This window comes from Phascolarctos cinereus, unplaced genomic scaffold (genome assembly GCF_003287225.1).
Source record: "Phascolarctos cinereus isolate Bilbo 61053 unplaced genomic scaffold, phaCin_HiC Scaffold_1;HRSCAF=81, whole genome shotgun sequence".
Taxonomy (NCBI): Eukaryota; Metazoa; Chordata; class Mammalia; order Diprotodontia; family Phascolarctidae; genus Phascolarctos; species Phascolarctos cinereus.
This window is the reverse complement of record NW_027555514.1, coordinates 212,530,881-212,549,508: the sequence shown is the minus strand read 5'-3', so window position 1 is coordinate 212,549,508 and position 18,628 is coordinate 212,530,881. Positions and strand designations below refer to the sequence as shown.

Here is an 18,628-nt window from a genome sequence, read left to right as displayed (position 1 = left end):
CAAATCAGTAACAACATAGCCTCAAGGACTCAAAAATATGATAAATGCATTGCAAGTTACATAGACCCCAGATATTGTAATATTATTAGAACAAGAAGCCTTTGTGTCTTCTGTATCATTGGAGTATTCTAATGTATTCCAGCCAATGGGCATATCATAGATTAATCTTGTAATTAATAGCTAGTGGATTGTTAGTGGCCTAGTTATTTCAATTATAGTATTAAGACCTCTTAATTCTATTTGACCTATAAGCCTAAAACTTTAATTACTGCTTTTTTTTTCTTAATTGATCTCCTTGCCTCTAATCTTTCTCTCCTCTCTAACCCATCCTCCACAGAGCTGATATTTTTTAAAGCACAGCTGTGACAGTGACCCCACTCTGTTCAATACACTCCACTAGTTCCCTATTACATGTAGGATCAAACACAAACTCCTTTCTTTGACTCTCAGTTTTACACACCACTACCCTCCTTCAGTATAACCATGTTGTTACACACACACACACACACACACACACACACACACGCACACTAACCATTTCCCATCTCTGTGTATTTGTATTGGTTATTCCTCATGCCTGGAATATGCCCCCTTCTCCTATCTTCCTCTCAGAACCCCCAGTTTCCTCTAAAACTCAGCTCAAACCCCATGTTCTACATGAGGTTTTCATGATCTGTCCACTTCTAATACGTTCCCCACCAAGTTCGTTGTTGTTTAGTTATATAAGTCATGTCTGACTCTTTGTTACCCCATTTGGGATCTTCTTGGCAAAAACACTGCAGTTTTCTTCTCCAGCTCATTTTACAGATGAGGAAACTGAGGCAAACGAGATTAAGTGACTTGCCTAGAGTCACACAGCTAGTAAGTGTCTGAGGTCAGATTTGAATTCAGGTCTTCCTGATGACAAGTCTGATGCACTGTGCCACCTAGCTTCCCACTAACTTACCTTGAACTTATTCTATATGCATTTTCAGATATTTTTGTCTTAGTATCCCTAGTACTTGACACATAGTAGGTATTTCAGTATTTGATAGATTGATTGATTGCTCCACCACTAAGCACTAGATTTGAGAGTGGGTGGCTTTAGCTGACCATCATCCTGCATGCCATGGCCTAGGATCTCATCTTGCAACAGAATGGAAACTCAGAGCCAGGATGAGTAGGAAAGCTATGGGACAGGACCAGAGGAATCCCAGAACAGTACCTTGGTATTTAATCATCATGAAACGGGATGGAAAGAGGCATTCTGGTACAACCAGACCCTAAGTTCTTAATACCATTTGCCTCCAGGGAGACGGTTTTCAGGCCTTCCCAAAGAGAAAAAAGGACAAGGATGCTTTTGACAAAGTATGGACACCGGGGACAGATGAGTATCTTTACGCTACCCCTTACCTTACCAGCAAGATTTATCCTGCAACCCCTTCTACACACACACACACACACACACACACACACACACACACACTGCAAGGTCATGGGGGCATGCATCTGCTCAGCCTGGAAAATTCTTTCTTCTACTGTCTTACCATCTTAGCAGTAGGTCTTAGCCCTTTGGGATTACCCCTTGCCTACAGCCTTTACCTTCCATCAATGTGAAGAAGGAAATATGGGTAATCTGGGTCTCACCTGCTTGTGGATATAGTGGGATGGGAGAAGAAGACAGGTGTAGTGAAGGTTGTCACATCTCTCATCATCACTAATCCTGAATATTCTTTTATGCCTGAAATGACCATGCATAGGCCTGGACAGAAAGAATAATTTTTAGGGGCAGCTAGGTGGCACAGTGGATAGAGCACTAGCCCTGGAGTCAGGAGGACTTGAATTCAAATCCAGCTTCAGACACTTGACACGTACTAGCTGTGTGACCCTGGGCAAGTCACTTAACCCTATTGCCTAACAACAACAAAAAAGAATAATTCTTAGTTTAAAAAATTTAAAAAAATTTTTTTGGGGGGGCTAGGCAATGGGGTTAAATGACTTGCCCAGGGTCACACAGCTAGTAAGTGTTATGTGTCTGAGGCTGGATTTGAACTCAGGTCCTCCTGAATCCAAGGCCAGTGCTCTATCCACTGCACCACCTAGTTGCCCCAAGAATAATTCTTAAAAGAGGAAACCACCATAAGGTGACACCAATATAGGTGTCATTAGTGACTTCTTGCATACAATTTCAAATTGCTGTCCACAATGGTTGTATCATTCACAGACTCACCAAAAGTGCATCAGTGTGCCTGTTTTCCCACAGTTTCTCCAATATTTATAATTTTCATTTTTGTTTGCCATTTATCTAATTAGTAGTATTTTGGAACGTTTCCATATAAAAAAAAAATGTTCCAAAACTCTACTAATTAAATAAATGCCAATGTAAGCAATCCTGAGAGTCTATCTCATACACCTCAGAGCTGCAAAGGTGACTAATGAAGAATGAAATTAGCAGAACCAGGAGGCTAATTTTTGTGACGACACTGTAAAAACAAAGAACTTTGAAAGCTCTAAGAACTATGATCAAGACAATGGCCATTCATGATCCCACAGGACCAGTGATAATACTATTCATTACAGAGAGCTGATGGATTTAAATAATTTATAATAATAAATTTAAATAAAGAACATATTATTTATTTTTGTATATACTCATTGGAGGAATTTGTTTTATTTAATTAAGCATATTTGCTACAAGAAATTTGCTATTTCTTTTTTTCCCAATGGGATGGGAAGTGGAAAGGAAAGAAAATAAATTTCTGTAAAATTTTTTAAGATATAGAGGTGAGGAGGTCTTTACTGATGTGAAATGCTACATGAACTTTCAGATGAGGTCACTGCATTATTAGTTTGATCTTTGTTAGGAGAGACCTCTCACTTATGTAATATGTAAATGCTTATAATTTAAAAACAAAATATGTTAATAAAAATTTTTTTAAAAAAAGAAGAAAGACTTAACAACTCTGACCAGTAAAATGGCCCATCACAATTTCAGAGTTCCAATGATGAAGCATGTTACCTACCTCCTGATAGAGAGGTGATGGTTTCAGTGTTCAAAATGAGACATATGTGTTTTGGACATGGCCAGTAGAGGAATTTGTTTTGTGTGACTACGTGTATTTGTCAAAAGAGTTTTTTTTCTCCCTTCCTTCCTGCCTTCCTTTCTTCCTTCCTCCCTTCCTGCCTGCCTGCCTTCCTTCCTCCCTCTTCTTTTCTCTCTCTCTCTCTCTGTTTCTTAATTTTTCTCCAAAGAGAAAAAGGGAGGTGAAATGGAGAGAAAGTTGATTCTTATTAGGCAGCTAGGTGATGCAATGTAGAGCTTCATCAGACACTTACTAGCCATGTGACCCTGGCAAGTCACTTACCCTCTCTTTGCCTCAGTTTACTCAACAATAGCACTTACCTTGCAGGGTTATTGTGAGGATCAAATGAGATAATATTTGTAAAAGAGTGCTTAGCACAGTGCTTGGCACATAGTATGCACTATGTAAATTCTCATTCCCCTTATTAATTGAAAAAAAATAAACTAAATTAAGAAAACCTCTCTGATTTAAGACATTTCCTTGCTCAATTTATAGTATTCTCAAATAAAAGACAAAATTCTATAAACAAGATTATACAGGAGGACAAAGTTTAGGTAACAGTTCTTATAAACAGAATAATAATAATTAAACTTTCAGCACACTTGAGAGAATAATTTCCCTAAATCATTTGATTCCTCTTTAATCATTCCTTCTAAGGATTCTCCTTTTAATCTAGTCAATGATGAACTCAAGAGATAATATTATTAATGTAATTAATCAAAAAGGCTCCTTCTCTAAGTCTAATCATCTAATCAGTTTCAAGGGGGATTTTTTTCCTGGGTGGGTCAGCGTTTCAGAAACCCTTTAGGACTTTCATAAGAATGATATGAAAAGTTATAATTGCTGGACCTTGCTTTGGAGTTGATAGTTTAAGAAAGGTTTTTCATTGAGACAGCACCAAAGACTTAAAACTAAAATTTCCTAGACAAACTGTGTAGTGGTCCCCGACCTTGTTTTCTTGAGGTGCCCTATTTTCCAGAGATGAAGCCCCGCCACCCCTCCCCCAACTAACATAATAGTGATCTTTTGCAAGTGAACGCTATTAAACTTTCAGTGCCCTTGAAGCTGAGTCAGCTACAAGCCTGGCTCCGGCCAATCTGCCCAGACTGATAAATTGTTTGTGCAGTTCAGACCCTTTCAGATAAGCAGAATATCCTTCCTCCAGGGTCCCATGTTCCCAAGCTCTTCTGCTTCCTCTTACTCCCCCTCCCCTAATGCTCTTTTCCTCCTCCCATGCCACTCCCATTTAGAGGAGATTGCCCTCCACTCTTTCCATGAGATGCCCTCTTTTTGCCGTACCCCATAAATATCCAAGGCATTGTCTATATTGTGGGCTCCTTGGTAGAAGTTTCCACATGCATGGGCTTTTCTCTTGTAATAAATCAAGTTGCTACCCATGTCCGGTGGGGTCACGACTTCTGGTTAACAAAAGTAAAGTACTATCCTAATTACACACACACACACACACACACACACACACACACACACACACACACACACACATGCACAGCCTTAAAGAGAGAACAAGGGGCCTTAGTATGCTTCCACAGTAGTATAGTTTGAGATCTAACAGTGCTAGGCCCCCTACCTTATCACTTTCTTTCATAATTTTCCTTGAGATTCTAGCTATAATCCTTTGGGGGAAAGCAGCAAACATTTAAGCACATACTATGTGCCAGGCACTGTGTTAAGCACTCTATGCTTTTCTAACTTAATTCTCACAATCCTATGAGATGGCTGCTATTATTATCATCCCCATTTTACAAATGAGGAAAATGAGGTAAATGGAAATTAAGTCACTTGCCTAGGGTTACCAACCAGTAAGTATCTGAGACCACATTTGAACTCAGGTCTTCTTGACTCCAGGCCAAGTGCTCTATCCACTGTGCCACCTGGCTGGTTATTTGGTTGGTATGACACTGAACAAATAAATTAATTTAAATAGCATTATCATTTTTATTGCATTAGTTCAACCTACCCATGCACACTTAATATTTCTACAGTTATTGAGGTCTATCTATATTTGTGTGGGAGGCAGCTAAGCGGCTCGATGGATAGATTACTGGGCTTGCAGTAAGGAAGACCTGAGTTCAAATTTGGCTTCACACACTTACTCGCTAGATATCCCTAGACAAATCACTTAACCTCTTTTTGCTTTAATTCACTGGAGAAGGAAATGGCAAACCACTCCAGTATCTTTACCAAGAAAACTCCATGGACAGTATGATCCATGAGGTCACGAAGAGTCAGACACAACCAAGCAATTGAACAACAACAACATCTGTGTAAAATGTATTATGTGGTCATAGTCACATAGTTCCTTGTATTTTGATAAGTGTACCCTTACATTTTTAAAAACTTTTTTAGTTATTTTGAATGAAATTTCTCTTTCTAGCCCTTGTTGGATTTTGTGCAACTTCATTGAATTAGTTGTTTCAATTAATTTTTGTTTGACTCTTTAGGATTTTTTAAGTAAATCATCACATCATTAGCAAAAAGGGATAATTTTGTTTGTCCTTTCCTATGCTTATTCTCTTAATTTCTCTTTCTTGTCTTATTGCTCCAGCTAGCATTTCCAGGACTATGTTTAATAGTGGGCTTCTGGGAGCCAAGATGGAGAAGTAAGAAGTGAGTGGCTCTTACCCTCCCTTATTGACCTCTGAAAGCCCATAAAATATCGGCCCAAGAAAAACTCTGGAACAGCTGAACCAGAAGAAAGATGGGGTGTAGCAGTCTAGTAGCCCAGGTAGCTTGAGGGATTAACAGGAAAGGCCCCTCTTGCCCTGGGGGAAGGGGAGCAGTACAGAATGGGAGGTGTCCCAGCAAGCTAGCAGAAAGCTCCACCTCAGCATACCAGGAGGAGATCCTGAAACCCAGGTGGTGGAGCAGGCAAACACTAACACCTGCACCCCCAAGTGCCTCAGTGAAGGTGGGGGAACCAGTGGAAACCAGCTTGGAAAACCACCAGGTGCCTCAGCATTCTACAGCAACCAGCTCTTCCTGTGCCTCAGCAAAACTCTGGGAAGCAGCACTCCAAGGGGCCCCAGGAGGATAAATATCCTGCAACATCTACCTGAAAGGAGCTGAAGAAAGCAAAAGGAAGGAAAGGCCCAGGTGAGCAAGAAATCTCCAGGAGCCACACTACCCAATTCTACCCTTAAGAGTTCCAGTGTTGCTGATTGCAGCCCAACACCAGGTAAGCTGCCAGAACCCTACAGCCTCCAACTGCCAACATTGGAGGCCCCAGCACACAAAGCCAGTGACCAGGCCCTAGGCTCCCAACAGAAGAAGCTTGGGTCAGTGCCCTCTGCTCCCCAGCAGGAGAGCTCAATCTCTTTAAAGGCCAGGAAATAAGCAAACACCATGACCAAAAAGAAATGTATGATAGATTCATATTATGAGAACATTACAAAATACAAAATGGATAACTTCAATTACATTAAATTTGAAAAGGTTTTGCACAAACAAAGCCAAGGCAACCAAGATTAGAAGGAAAATAGAAAATTGGGAAAGAATTTTTATAAGCAGTCTCTCTGATAAGGGCCTCATTTCTAAAATATATAGAGAATTAAGTCAAATTTGTAGGAATACAAGTCATTCCCCAATTCATAAATGGTCAAAGGATATGAACAGACAGTTCTAAGATGAAGAAATTAAAGCCATCTGCAGTCATATGAAAAAATGCTCTAAATCACTATTGATTAGAGAAATGCAAATCAAAACAACTCTGAGGTACCACATCACACCTGTCAGATTGGCCAACATGACAAAACAGGAAAATGATAAATGTTGGAGAAGATGTGGGAAAATTAGAACACTAGTGCATTGTTAGTGGAGTTCTGAACTGATGCAAAAATTTTGGAGAGCAGTTTGGAACTATGTCCAAAAGGCTATAAAATTGTGCATAACTTTTCACCCAGCAATAGCACTTCTACGGTCATGTCCCAAAGAAATCATACAAGTGGGAAAAGGACCCACATGTACAACAATATTTATAGCAGCTCTTATTGTGGTGTCAAAGAATTGGTAATTGAGGGAATGCCCATCAATTGGGGAATGGATGAACAAATTTTGGTATATGAATGTAATGGAATACTACTGTGCTATAAAAAAATGATGAGCAAGTGGACTTCAGAAAAACCTGGAAAGACTAGTATGGATTGATGCTGAGTAAAGTGAGCAGAACCAGGAGAAAGTTGTACACGTAACAGCCACATTGTGTGATGACTAATATTGATAAACTTAACCCTTCCGAGAAATAACAAGGATCTAAGACATCTCCAAAGGCCTCGTGATGGAAAATGCTATCCACATCGAAAGAAAGAACTGTGGAGTTTGAATATTATTTGCTATGTCAAAGAAAGAAAGATCTCTTTATTATGCTACCTAGAATTTTTATTAGAAACTTGTGTTGGATTTTATCAAAAGTCTCTTTCAAAATCTCCCAATATAACCAGGTGGATTTTATTGTTTATATTATTAACACAATAATATGTTTATGGTGTTCCTTATGTTCAACCAATTATGCATTCCTGTTATAAATTCAACTGGTTTACAAAGCATAATATTTCCAATATGTTGTTGTTTTTTTTCAGTTGGGCAATGGGAGTTAAGTGACTTGACCAGGGTCACACAGCTAGTGAGTGTTATGTGTCTGAGGCTGGACTTGAACTCAGGTTCTCCCGAATATAGGGCTGGTGCTCTATCTACTGCGCCACCTTGATGCCCCCCCAATATGTTGTAGTTAATTTGCTAATATTTTTTTTAGGCAATTAGGGTTAAGTGACTTGCCCAGAGTCACACAGCTAGTAAGTGTCAAGTGTTTGGTCTGAGGCCGGATTTGAACTCGGGTCCTCCTGACTTCAGGGCCGGTGCTCTATCCACTGAGCCACCTAGCTGCCCCCAATTTGCTAATATTTTATTCAATTTTTTTTTTGCATCAGTGTTTATTGGGAATACTAATATATGTTTTTCTTTCTCTGCTTTGTCTCTCTATGGTGTAAGTACTAAGATTATATTTGTATCATTAAGAGCTATTGGAATGATGCTTTCTTTTGCTATTATTGCCAACAGCTTATTTGATATTGGAATTAGTCATTCTCTGAATGTTTGATAGAATTCATTTGTAAGGGTATTTGATCTTATTTTTTTTCCTTTGGAAGTTCATTTATGGCTGGTTCAACTACTTTTTCTGATATTGGGTTATTCAAATAGTCTATTTTTGCTTTTGTTAATCTATTAATATGATATTTTTATAAACATTCTTCCATTTTCTCCAAATTATCAGTTATGTTAACATATATTGGGCAAAATGGCTTCTGATAATTTCCTTTATTTCTTCTTCAATTATTGTTAATTCTCCTTTTTGATTTTTGATCCTGGTAGTTTGGTTTTCCTCTCTCTTAAAAACACAGATTAATTTTATTTTATTGGTTTTTTGGGGAAAAAAGCTTCTAGTTTTATTAAAAAATTGAATTGGTTTTTTCTTTCAATTTTATTAATATTTTCTTTCATTTTTCAGAATTCTACTTTGTTGCCTAGTTTTTTTTATTAGTTGTTATTAAAATTTTTTTTAAATGTTTTGTGCTCAATTTACTTATTTGTTTCTTCTCTCTTTTGTTGATGAAAACATTTAGAGATATTTCCCCCTAAGGACTGCTTATGCATCCCACTTGTGCATCCCACAAGTTTTGTTATGTTATCCCATTATTTTAGTTTTCTTTGATGAAATTTTCTAGTTTCCATTTATAATTTGTTTTTTGACCTATCAGCTCTTCAGAATTATGTTATTTAACCTCCAATGACTTTTTAATTCCTTCTTCAAGGATCTTTTATTAAATGTATTTCGTTGCATTCTGATCAGCAAATTATGTGTTTAGCATTATGGATTTTCAATTTTTTTTTTTGGCAAGGTTTATATGTTTCAATAAGTGGCCATTACAAAAAACTGGCCATCTATGTATCTATCTATTCCTTTTAATTTCCATTTAGTAATCACCAGATCTATCGTCTCTGATATTTCTAGAATTCCATTCAGTCCCTAAACAGCTTACTTGTTTATCTCTTTTGTTAGATTTGTCTTGATCTGAAAGGGATTTGAAAGGGGATTAGAAATGATAAAATTGAGAGAGATAGAATTAATGTTAGAGTTAGAATCAAAATTTGGGTTAAAAACAAGGAGTACATGGAGTTCCCCCACTCAATGTGAAAGTTTACTGTTTATTCCTCCCTTCAATGCTGTTGATTTTAAGTAGATGTTATGCTGTTTGGTGCACATATATTACTGATATTGCTTTATAATCTGTGATGCCTTTAAACATAACATACTTTTCTTGCTTTTCTGTTTTTATCACATCCATCTTTATTACAGCTATCTGAAATCATGATTAATACCTATACTTTTTTTAGTTCAGTTGAAGCTGAATAGATTTTGCTCCAGCCCTTCATTTTAAGCCTATTTGAATGTTTCAAGTGTTTTTCTCATAAGCAACATATTCTTGGATTCTGTTTTCTATTCCATTCTATTATTCTATTCTATTTCATCAGTGAGTTCAATCCATTCTTGGTCACAGATATGAGTCTTAAGTGTGTATTTACTCTTCATCCTGTTTTCTTGTATTTTTTCTCTTTTTACTCCCACCTTCCTATTAACAAATAAAAAGATGGTAAAAGAGGGAATTTGCCTTAGACTTGTGATCTTTAATTGAAACAGCCTGTTTTTGCTCTTTTACAGCTTTTTTTCTTTCTTTGGCTCACCCCTGATCTCAGGTTTTTACTTTTTCTTGCTTTTCTCTTGATCTCCTCTCACATTCTTCTTCCCAATGTTCATGTTTGTTTTGTTTATGACTATTCCTTTACCTATACTTCCCTCCCCCTTAAACCCCTCTCTCCACCTCCTCATGCCCCAGTTCCCTCCATTTTCCTATAATTAAAAAACCTTCATTTTGTGAACCTGAGTTATATGCTAGTGATTTATGCACACTTTGTCCTCCTTTTCCCCAAAAATAGCATCCCATCTCACCTTTTTTGTTTTTTATTGAGACAATCAAAACAAAATAAAATCACTCACAGACCTTCTGAAATGTTTACCTTTCCCTCTGATGCTTAAAGATAATAGAGTTCTGAGAAAACATTTGTTTCTTTTCTTTTTTTTTTTTAATTTTTAGGCAATTGGGGTTAAGTGACTTGCCCAGAGTCACACAGCTAGTAAGTGTCAAGTGTTTGGTCAGAGGCCAGATTTCAACTCAGGTCCTCCTAACTTCAGGGCCAGTGTTCTTTCCACTGCACCACCTAGCTGCCCCAAAACATTAGTTTCTTAGCTTCTTATTAGTATGTAAACAATTCCTGCCCACATATTCCCTTCCAATTAAATAAATGTGTGGACCTTTCTAGATTTCCCTTGTCTCCTGTGTTTCTACTTCAAAATGTCTATTCAGTTCTGGCCTTTGCATCAAGAATGTTTGCAAATCCTCTATTTGATTAAAGGTTTATTCCTCTCCCCAATCTAATCCCCTCCCCATATTCCTAGTTTGTTGAATATATTTATTCTTGGTTGTAAGTCTTTATATTTTACTTTTTAGAGTATCAGATTCTAAGCTGTTCCCTTCTTCAAGTGACGACTCCTAAATCTTGTGTGATCCTTTCTTTGACTGTTTGGTATTTGAACTCTTTCTTTTTTTCATGCTTTCCTACAGGTCATGTTCCATGTTTGGGATTTAGTTCCTCAAATTTACCTTTCAAAACCCTTTATTTTCCTTTAAAGATCAACCTAGGCACCACCCAGTCCAAGAAGCCCAATTTTTCTAGGTATTTGTACTCATTCTCTCCTTAGATGGATAGCATTATATCATACTTTAAGGTTTGTGAAGTACCTGTGCTTTTACATATCATTTCATTTAATCCTCACAACCATCCTGTGAGTAGGTGCTATTATTATATCCAATTCACAGATAAAGAAACTGAGGCTGAAAAGTTGTGAGTTGCCCAGGCTCACACAGCTAGTAAGTGTCTGAAGCAGAATTTGAACTCAGGACTTCCAGTCTATGATTCTAGTATTTTATCAATTGTATCCCTGGTAAGAGTACAAGTTCTATCCTTAGTGTCTTGTATTTGGCAGATATAATGACCCCAGTAGCCTCTCCATCTCCCTGGAAAACAAAGAAGACCCAAGACATGAAAGCTGAGTTACCTTGTCAGAGTAAGACCAGTAATATCAGCTCAAAGACCCTTTCCCTTTATCAAGTTGCCATCAGTTCTCCAGGAATCTTTTTTCTCACCACTAGCAAGAATCAACATCAGTCCTCAGGTCCAGGTCCCTTCCCTCACTGCCTAGTTCTGCTAGATCCACATAAAAACCCTAAAAACCTACTAAACTTTATTGGTTTGGGAAGATGCCCTGTTCCCTTTGGGGCTACAGGAGAGTGCACTTGGTTCCACATAGGGCCCCAGTTAGACCTGACCTGTTTCCAGCATTCTCCTTCTCTTATCTCTATATTGCATGTCTCCTCAATAAAGCTGTTTTGCTTTACTGTCTTTTAGTTCCATGTTTCCTTGGGGTGGACTATTAGTATTTTGAAACTTCTTAAGTCTGCAATGACTATTTGTTGGTAGTACCAGAACTTGAACCCAATTCTTCAGACTCCAAGTTCAATGTCCTTTCTATCATACTGTGATGTCTTTTGTTCTTGTTGAACCCATGGTAGTTTCCAGTGATCACTATTCTGATCTAATTTTTGTCTCTATAGGTCTAAATAACTCATACTTGAACACAGATACAAAAACTAGAATGACAGATTAGCATGGCTCCTGCATAAGGATGACACACAAGTTTATGAAGCATTCAATATTTTTCCCTGTATGGCCCAGTGGATACAATACAGTGCTGGACTTTGGAGACAGGAAGACCTGAGTTTAAATCTTAACTCAGGTATTTACTTAACTGTGTGATAAGTAAAGATAATGATAGCACCTATCTTGAGGGGTTGTTTTGAGGATCAAGTGAGAACATAAGAAAAGTTCTTTGCAAAACTTCAAGCACTCTGTAAATGCTATTTTTGATTTCTGCTTCAGAGTTTCAGAGGATGGAGACGGTGCAAGAACTATGGTACACGAAAGAAGCTGAAAGCCTCCCGACAAATCATAACTTCAGCTCAGAAGAACTGTGACAAATAAATAAAGGTCATGATGTCTAAGCATATTGTCAAGACTTCCCAACCAGGAGGGTTTTGTTGAGAAATCTTGGTGTTCGAGGGACACAAAGTTAGCAGACTTATGGAATACTAACTCATATCAAATTGCAGGGACTAGGAAGCTGACTGTTTACAAAATACGCAGTGAAAGGAACCTCATCAAGACACTTTACTGAAATGGTTTATTGCTTAAACGAACAATAACAGTTTCTAATGAACAAGGGGAGAGAAGGCATGAACCTACCTCATTGGACCGTAAGTACAGACCACACAGATGTAAAAACTGTCTTTTTGGGACTGTACTTTTGAAGGCTTCTAGGAGGAGCTGGCAGCAACAAAGGCAGTCATAGTCTGGTCTCTGACAACACAGGAGGATGCCCAGGAAGGGTTGAGTGGGAATCTTGATCTCCAGATACTGGTTCCTTGAAGTTGATAAGCAAAGGCCTTCCCCTCTGCCTGCTGAGAACTGAAGAAGAACATGCTAGTGAGACTATCTTGGTCATCGAACCCCACTTCCTTCCTTTATTTTTTAAGAAATATTTTGTTTTAATCAATCAAAATCTGCCTTCCTACCCTCTCACCAAACCTTCCTCTTCAATTGAGAACACAAGAAAAAAAAACCATTACAAAAATGAATAGTCAATCAAAACAAATTTCCACATTGGCTATGTCCAAAAAAAAAAAGTTTCATTCTTCATTCTGAGTACATCACCTCTCTGTAATGAGGTGGATAACATTTCATCATTAATCCCTGGATTGGTGGTTGGTCATATTCCATCATATTTATGTACCTTAACTTGTTCATCTATGTCCCAATTTATGGGCACCCCCTCACATTCCCATCTTTACCACCTCAAAGAGCATTAATCATGTTGTGCATTTGTATTCCTTTTCCTCTGTCTTTCCATTCTTAAGATCTTCATTGTATAACAGAGCAGCTCCCAGGTCTTATCTAATTAGACTCCCTGTATTCCCTGATGATTGGGTTCTGAGGAGACACATGCATCATCTTCCCATATTGGACTGCAAGCGGTTTATCCTTGTTGAGCCTTTTGTCATTGTGTGTTCATGTTTTACCTTTTTAAGTTTTTCTTCACTCCTGTATTGAACTTAAAACTTTCTTTACAGCTCTCGTCTTTTCATTAGGAGTACTTTGGCAGTACTTTCTCATTTCTGCCTGTAGTATTACACTCAGTTCTGCTGGTTAAATTTTTCTTAGCTATAAGCTCATATCCTTTGCCTTATATGTTCCTTTAGAGTGATGGCTGCTAAATCCTGTATGCCTGAACCACAGTACTTCGCACCTTGGTACTTGCAATATTTTTTTCTTTTTTCCTGGAAACTCTGGATTTTTACTATGATGTATGTTCCTGGGAGTTTTTATTTAGGAGTTTCTTTCAAGAAAAGATTTATGAATTCTTTCTACTTCCACTTTGTCCTCTGGTTATGAGAGATCTGGGGCATTTTCCTTTAAGATTTCTTAAATTGGATGTCTAGGTTCTTTTTTAGTCATGTCATTTAGCTAGTCCAATGAGTCTTAATTTTTTTTCTCTCCTTGATGTTTTCTGTCAGTTGTTTTTGCAGTGAGATACCTTACATCTTCGTCTTTTTTAAAAATGTATTTTAAACTTAAATAAAAAATAAGAAAAGAATAATATATTGTAAACTTAAATACAAAATAAGAAAAAAAAGCAGAACATAAGAGAGGATTCAAACCTATATAATAAATACTACACATTGTGTTCAGGGCTGTCCATCTTTTCTTTGCTTCCTTGTACATTTTCATTTTATTTTATTTTTTAAAAAAATCGTTTGACTTTAATATTTATTGTTACCTCATGTAGTATTAGCTTCTATTTGGTTCATTTTAATTTTCAGTGGGCTTGTTTCATGAACAAGGTTTTTGTACCTCTTATGACGAGCTTTTAATTTCCTAATTCTTTCTTCCACTGCTCTTCTTTTCCAATATTTTTCTCAAGTACTCTTATTTAATTTATAAAAAATATTTTTGAAAGTTTTTTTTAAGTCCCACTTCACCTTTTCCAAGAATTCTAGTTAAGTTTCTGCCCAACCTATTTTTTCTTTTTTTTTCCCTTTCTTTTCTGAGCCACTGTTTGTAGATGATTTGGGGTCATTCTTTTCTTTGTTTGTATCTTGAGCATGTGTGGGGTCCTAATTGGACTTGGCCTCTTCCTTTGGTATCAAAAGAATACACTATGGTTATGGGGGAGGTACAGGGTTCCCCAGCCAGGGGAATTCCGGACCTTACAATTGGCATAGTTGGGCAGAATACCAAAGGAGTGCCAAAGAAGTAAGGGATAGGTTGAAGGTGGGGGAATCCCTGGATGGCCTCCACGTGGTAGAGGCTGTGTGAGTAGGAGGCTGCCTTGAAAACAATGAAGGCCTAGAGTCTCTTCTGATGAAATCATGTTCCATCAGGTTGGGAAAAGGAGGAAGAAAGTAGCCCCTCCTCACAGCATTAAAAAAAGCCACTACCAAGTTCCTAGACTCAAAGCCACTACCAAGTTCCAGTTAGAAGTAACAAGTAGAAACGTTGGTTTGCTGCTTAGTCAGGTTGAACGGAGTTAAATACATAGATAAGAAAGCGACAAGGCATGTAATTGTGAGACAGTCTCTTTCTCCTTTCCCTCCATCCTTGACTGACTGCAGCAGCCTGGGTGAACAGAAGAGAGAGAGAAATGGAAAAGATTTTTAGTGGTGATGATTATTTAAGTAGGATCAGAATTTGAAAGAAACAAGATATGTTCTGGCAAATCTTTCTGTGTCTTGTTAATTAAACCCCTAAAAGGGGTGTGTGTGTGTGTGTGTGTGTGTGTGTGTGTGTGTGTGTGTGTGTATTATGTTCTCTCCCTCTACAGTCCTGAACTGTGGCCAAGTTCTGGGGTGTAAAAGGACAGATAGAAAAAAAAGGAAAGGGGGGGAACTTTTTCCCCTCAGATCTAAGAGAAGAAGATTGCTTCACTAATTCTAGAGAAATGGGTTTGGGGGCTGTCAGTGAAAGTTTCAAGGCTTGCACTTTGGGACAGAACTGGCACTTAACTCTTTCCTGGCCCACAAAAGGGGAAAGGTTTGTGTAAATTGGAAAACAACTAAAAGGTAATTGAATTTGTTTGGAATATTTAGCTGGAATTTAGGGAGTCTTACAAACTAAAATTAAGTACTCGTCAATTTTAAAATAACTTTTAAAATTGGAATGTCTGTTAAAATTGGGAACTTGACTGAATTACACGAGACTGCTATTCATAAGAAGAAATTATAGAGAACTATGTGCTCCTTCCAAGATTGTGGAACTGAGATTTTAACTAAATTAAAACATGCTCTTAAGTGGAGTAGATTAAATTGGAGTAGATTAAATATTAATATCAGATTTTTACTTTTGCAATCTTTGGCAGTGGACTGGATGGAAATAGTGGACCCCATAATATAAATGACTGGAACAAATAGCACTTATAAAAAATATAATACTATAGTTAGCATTAAAATTATAACCTCAGATTCTGTGTAATACCATTGGAACATAGATCCAGGTAATTGAATTCATTCTGGTCACATCTTAAGGGAAATATTGTCTCTCCTAATTTGATCCTTAAGATAAATCAGAATTTATTATACTATTTGGCACTAAGACAAATTGGGAAAACACATAGATCTGAAATTTGTTAACTAGAAGACCTTAAGCAAGTGACACCAGTTTACTTCATATGAATGTAAAGTGCTTAACACAATGCCTGGCAGAGGGCAGACACTATAAATGTTAACTATTATTATTAATTCCTTAATTAGATGTGACCAGTATACAGTGCCAATGGTGATGCAATGGTTTTCTATGTATAATAATTTGGAAATGCCTTCAATAGAACTGGAGTCACCTGATTGGTAATGGGTTTATTTCAAGTTTCAAACATATAATGTCATTTCAAATTTTTTATCAAGTTATATCAAGTAATGTTTCACAATTTGGATGTGATTAGAGTGTGAATTGAAAGAAATTAAAAGACAGTGAAAAAAATTGTTTAAAACCAGTTACATTATTGTATCAGACCTGCTAAATCTGTCTTATAATGTTTTATAAGACATTATAAAATGTCTTATTTCCGTAGTTAAGAGGAGGTTACAGCTAAAACAATTTGGCTATCACTTATGAAAGTTGTAAGGTTGTTAACTAAGTTATTTGGAGTTATTGTTTTAATTCTAAAACCTAAAATTGGTAATTGATTACTGTGTGTGGAAAGGAGGGGTGAGGTGAAAGCCTTAACTGGATTAGTTCTGTCCATTCAAAGCAGTCCTCCTTGGGGAATGAGTGTGTGTAGCAGGGTTAGTCTATTCCACCTTGGGGAGGGGAAGTGTCAAAAAGCACAGCCCACAGCAGCTCTAAGGGTAGATGACATAGATACCCCTGACTCCCTTCCCTTAGGAAGATGGCCAAGGTCACCTCCAGTGTGGGGCTATGGGGCAAGGGGTGACTGGAGGCCCCATGTGCCAGCTACCATATACTGGGGTTCTAAAAATAAACAAACTTTTCCCCTTCTGGTGGGTACCAGTGCAGAATGCATGATGCTATATGGGAACCTCAAAAGACATCCTGGCAAGTAGGTAGCCATAAAAGGATACAGGAGAAATTCAGTCAGGGCAAAACAAACTAAATTAAGACTGAAAATAGGGGACCTGAAGAAGAATATCATGGGGTGGGCAGGCAGGGACACCAGGATCAGCCCCTTCTCTGGCGTCCCTGTTGATTCTCCTTATTTTGTAAACTTGCCAGGTCCCTGGAAACCATCTGTGTGGGCAAGGTCATCAGCCCTGGGAAAAGAGCTTGTTTGGGTTATGGAGTTACTAAACAACAAGGATTTGCAAGTTTACGTGTAATACAGAAATGATTTCTAATGCTTGATCTTTATACCAGGATAAATTAAATTTGAGGAGGAAAGAAAAAGAAGTGAAAGATGTTAAGTGAAATCTCTTATGTATGTGACTCCTGGTAAATTTTTATTGCTTATTGCAACTCCATGAGAGTAAACACAATTGTATCTAGTCCTAAGCCGTGATTAGTGAAACTTGCCATTTCAGGTAAAAGCTCTTGGGACTGTAACAACAGATTTTCTTTTGAGGTTTGAGGGTTGAATTTAGGTATAGTTGTCTAATGGCAGTAATCTACCATTCAATGCCACTAGCTACTTAGAGGGAATGTGGTCCTGACTGTTACAGGTGGAGATTTGTATGTGGGAAAAGCTGAGGACAACCTTGGCATTGGTCTAAGGTGGGATCCTCTTGGCTCGGTTTCCCTAATGTGTTCCTTTGAACAGGAATGTTTCCCACCTGGCTATTCCTGAGTCTGGTTATGAGGTAGAATTGTTACTCCATGGTTGGTTGCCAAATTGTGACTCTTACCTGAAATTAAACATAGCTAAGGATGCTTTATCCTGTCATATATATATATATATGTGTGCCCTTAGGCTTAAGCCTGAAGGACCAATTTGATGCTGATGTAATCATTTCCATGCTTTTTCCTTTTATAACAGATTTCTATAATTAGAGCAAGTGGTCAGTAGAAGATATGAGCACAATGCTAGTATGTGAGATCTTGCTGTTTTCAATCTGAATGTGCAGTCATTCCATATCCCAAGCAAGTAGGTAAATTAGTACTTAGGCTCATCATCTGCCTGCCTGCATAGTCATGTGAAAGATTAAGTCCCTGGAAGAGTTTATTCTTTCAGAATAATATGGAAAAAATTAGGTAAAGATAAAATAAGGTCCTTAAATGTTTCAAGATGATATAAGAATAATTGGGTATTGGTATAACTAATTGAGAGACCTAGCTGTTATTCTATTAATTACTGAAACTAAATCAGAAACATCTTCAGTTGGTTTGGGGAAGAGAATTGCGTTCAGTTTTCTTAGAGGGAGGTAACTTATGGAATATTTTGTGTTATATTAATGGAAAAGTCAATTTCATTCAAGTTTATTACTAATGTGGAAATAACACCTATTTGTACTATGTGTCCTGTTGTATAAATATGTTTTATTATAAACAACTTATTGATATGCACTGTTTTGAAATAAATTATTTAAGTATTCTCTCAAGTCTTACTATAATTGGAGTAATGTCAGCCTCTTTTAAGTAAATTCATTTGTGTAACTACTGAACCCAGAAGTTGAAAGCTTCTACCTACAAGAGTGTTGTTACTTTTATTTTCATATACAGGATTATATCCCCAGTAGCATCTGATCCTCCTAATGGAATTGGAATCAGAGTGGAAAAGTTTGAGGAAGCAACAAGATCAATGATTCTAACAGGGCATGTACAAACATAAATTTTTTGAAGCTTCAGGCAAACTCTGGGTTCCTCCTTTGATGTTT

General features: G+C 37.4%; 1 non-coding gene across 1 annotated transcript; it reads left to right on the top strand.

Annotated features, from left to right (window-relative positions):
* Nucleotides 1-11,806: 11,806 nt before the first annotated feature.
* On the top strand, nucleotides 11,807-11,912 carry LOC144455177 (U6 spliceosomal RNA). The gene has a single exon (XR_013483883.1). It is a non-coding gene; the product is annotated as a U6 spliceosomal RNA (small nuclear RNA).
* Nucleotides 11,913-18,628: the final 6,716 nt, after the last annotated feature.